Genomic DNA, 4,326 nt, shown 5'->3' with positions numbered 1-4,326 from the left:
TTGCTTTCTTATTTCATAGCATTTGCTGCTCTCTTATAGCATATGGAATTGGGGGCTGCAAATACTGTCCCTATGGGAAAAATAGGCTACAGTTTTCATGGGAAACTGTGAAGAAACAACAGGTATGTTGCAAGGATCTTACATGCATTAGAACATGAAGCTGAGAGAAAAGAGCTGAAAGTACTCAAGGTTTCAAGTCAGGAAAAACCAAGGGCACACAACCCACACAATATTCATTTTCTAGAGTATGCTGAACATATTTTAATATTTTTCTAGCAATCCCAGAGCTCTGAGTACAGTGATGTGTACACTAAGATCCAGGAGTCTCACCCAATGGACATTCAAAATGAGCAGCTTAACCCACTGTAATTTTTCTTAGTAATTGGAATGCTTTTCATTTATGTGATATTGTGTCACACTATAGAAAAACCATAAGGCCTATTTTCCTATTGATTAATTGCTATATATATCACAAATATACTCTAAATACACACACACACACACACACACACACACACACACACACACAAATCTAATAATCTGACTCAGTGGTACCAGAAGGGGAAATCTCCAGAGGATGAGCAGCAAAAACTTACTAGTTTTTACATTATCTTTTAATTCTCTCTGACCTTCAGTTTTCCCATGATATCTTATATATTTTCTATTCTTATCTCTAATACTAAAAATGACTTACGTTATGTAGTTTTAAGACTTGACTTTAAAAATTAGAACACTTTCTCCCATTGTCTATTGTTTTTATGTCATCAGTATTTTCTTTCTTTGGTTTTTAATATTCTTCCCTTCTTTTCTCTCTTTTTCTCTTACTACCAGCCCATCTCAGCTCAAAGGGACAATGATGTTTTATCACAAACATCCAAGGAAAGAATCTGAAAATTTCTAAGCTTCATTATCTCCAAACCAGAATTGTCCACTTTCCCTTAAGGAATGAATGGTAGAAAAACAGACCAGGTGGGCTTTAAACTACAGCTACAATAAACTGAATGCCAGGAAGAAAAAAGGACTTTGTAAAAATTATCAATCATCTATTTTCATAAATAAAGAGACTATTTTCATATCAAAATAATCTTCTTATAACCCAGAACTAATGCTGGCTGACCCTCTTAAGTAGCTATCATCTTATTGAGTGCTTGTTCTCAATTATTGTGCTAAGCAAAATACATTTTTTTTGCTTAATCCTCACTCTAATGCTATGAGATCAGTGTTAGTAGTATTACTGTCATTTCTAAAATGAGGAAATTGAGACTTTTAGTTGGCTAAATAACTTGCCTCACATCAAAAAGTTAGAAAAAAACTGTGAAATTGATAGGGCAAAGGGGAGGGAGGGGAAGAGAGAGGGAATGAGGGTAGGAAAGGCAGTGGAATGAGATGGACATCATTACTCTAATACATGTATGAAGACACGAATGGTGTGACTACGTCATGCACAACCAGAGATAAGAAAAATTGTGTGATATATGAGTAATATGGAATCAAATAATGCTGCTGTCATATGTAACAAATTAGAATAAATTTAAAAATAAAAGAAAAAAAGATTAAGGATATAAATAATAGTAATAAAAATAATAATTCAAGATCCCAGTGGTTACTGTTCATGTAGATTACTAACTAAATTTGTCCCAATTCTTTGTGATGTTTTTAGAAGAGAAATATTCCTGGGAATTTTACAGAGTTTTGCTGAAAGGACTGAAGTTAAGAAGGCAATGTTATAAGATATGCTAGGAGCATTAGGGATAGCTTAACCTATACAATAAACAAAGAGTAATTTTTTTTAAAAAAAGTTAGAAATAAACTGTCAAATTGAAACTCAGATCAGACTCATTTTAAAATAACATATGGTTTTAACCCCTGAGCTGTAATGCCTCAAGAATTTTTTTGTTTTGTTTTTAGATATTTTTATTTCTTCAAATTTGTTATTTATCAGGAATGATGAAATAAAAAAATAGAATTGAGTCCCATCATTATTATCATCATCATCATGGAAATGGCTTTAAGAGAAAACTGGTCAGATGAATATTAATGCTTCCTATTTTCATCCAGGAAATACTTGGCATTGATAAACAGCCAAGAGTCTGTCCGGAATGCTCAAGATATGTTATATAATACAACATGCTGTTCACAGGTGGGAGAAAACATAGGAAATAACTGATATGAACGTCTTGATTTCATCATACAAGTACAAAAACACCACCCATTGGACATTGGAGAACACTGAACCTTGCACCCTTGAAAAAATCTTTGCCTCCTTTATCAGGAGCAATCTTTGTCTAGCAGTCAATCTTGCCTGTATATAATGTCCGTTCCTTTGAGCCCTGACTGTATCATCATGCCAAGGTGAACAGTATCAAATGGATAGGAAGTCAACCCAGCAACGCAGTGACAGGCTGTGCAATCATCCAGCTGATTAAGATGTGAGTCTTCTGGGGTCTGGAAGCATTCCCTTTACAGTGCTGTACATACCAAAGTAGGCAGCTTGGTAGATGATACTACCCTGCACGGACGCATTAAAGCCTTAATCCCATCAGATTTGTAGATCTTAACCAGGTAGTCCCCGTCACCGAGGCCTTTGAATTCCCTTTTAGCTCTGGATTTCACCACACCAGCTGCTGGATGGGTTAGGGCAAAATGAAGAGGACACACAAAACACAAGGGTGTGTATTGATTTCATCTACTTTTCCCTGCAAAGTAGCGCCAGAAGCGATCCTCTCCTCCAAGCCACCCAAGAAGATCTGCTTGTATTTATCTTTGAAGGCAAACTTGGGAGCCTGGGTGGAGAAGTATCTGATGACATTGCCCAGGTTACCATGCCAGAAGGACAGGATTCCCTGCTTGTTGGGGATAGGAACCATGCTGTCTATAATGCCCTGGTACTGCTTCTCCGTGGTGATGTACTTGGCGGCATGCTGCACCTGCAGAGGCAGCTTGACCCGCTCCACAGGCGCAACCCTGGTCTTACAGCAGCCAGAAAGTCCCTGACAAAGGACACAGCGGCATCTGTCATGTTGGAAGAAGAGGAGGCGGGCAACTGAGGGACAGAACTGGACTAGGAACCGGCTTTGACTCTCAGTTCAAAATATATTTTGAGACAATGATGAAGACAAAATTGTTGATCAAATGAAATAGACTTTTGCCAAGCCTTGATTTACATATATGCTCCTCTTCTTACATGTAGAATTCCGTGAAGATAATAAAAACAAGAAAAATTCAGTGATGCTTTGGGGCCACCTTTCAATTTCTAACACCGTCACTTTTCAGTTGCTAAATAATTCTGTAAATATATCTATAACAGAATATTTTATTATATGATACTAATATCATACTTATGGAAATTAATGATGAGCCTTTAATTTTAAATGACCAGCCAATATTCAATTTTATTTTGGAATTAGAAGCAATACTACCACCAATATTTATAGAACTAGAGGCCCAATGAGACTCACATACCATAATTAAATATTTAAAATTTCATATTAAATATTTAACCACTAAACATTTAAATATTTAAATTCTATAAATCGAGCTCATATATTATTAGTTAAATTATATTTATCCTTATACTTTGACTAATATACCTTTTATAATAAATAAACCTGAATTAGCTAAAATTTTATAAACTGAAAGTTTAAAAAATATCAGAGAACCAAAACTATCCCTTGGTTATTTGATAAGGTTTTAATGTGTAACAAACTACAAATAAACATAATTCACAGGTTACTATGATATTACATAAATTTATTTTTTTAAGTTTATATTATTACATAAATGTATTTTTTCTTCATTTCACTTCAATAGAAACACTGACATTTAATTATTATAATCATAATTTAATACAGTTCATATTCTATTGATGGGACTAATTTAAATAATTTAAAGCAATATAATTATTTTCAAAAGTATACAAAACTTTAATTGGTGCATGATAATTAAGCATAAATTAGGACTCATTGTGATATATTCATACACACACAGAGTAATTTTGTTGATTTTTTTCTGCAAGTAAATAGAAGGAAAATCAGCAGATTGGTGGAAGGAAAAGTAACAAGGGAATGAAATGAAGCAAATTGTATTATATGCATTTGTGAATATGTCACAATGAAACCTGCTATTATCTGTAACTATAATGCACTAATAAGAATTTAATAAAAATATAGAAACTTGAATATATTTCATCATTATTTGTCAAATTTCTAAATTAAATTTTTTTTGCATCTTCCAAAGAGTTATTTTTTAATATTCTGTCAACTATTATTATAAAATGTATCTTAAAATTAATGACTAGTAAGACTTAAATTGGTTAAAGTGTGATGT

General features: G+C 33.5%; 1 pseudogene across 1 annotated transcript; it reads right to left on the bottom strand.

Annotated features, from left to right (window-relative positions):
* Nucleotides 1–2,186: 2,186 nt before the first annotated feature.
* LOC308652686 (ADP/ATP translocase 2-like) lies at nucleotides 2,187–3,019 on the bottom strand (annotated as a pseudogene). Its single transcript has one exon. The product of its transcript is annotated as an ADP/ATP translocase 2-like (transcript).
* Nucleotides 3,020–4,326: the final 1,307 nt, after the last annotated feature.

Source organism: Spermophilus citellus (genome assembly GCF_964194105.1).
Source record: "Spermophilus citellus genome assembly, chromosome: 7".
NCBI classification, from domain to species: Eukaryota; Metazoa; Chordata; class Mammalia; order Rodentia; family Sciuridae; genus Spermophilus; species Spermophilus citellus.
This window is presented reverse-complemented; position numbering and strand designations above follow the sequence as displayed.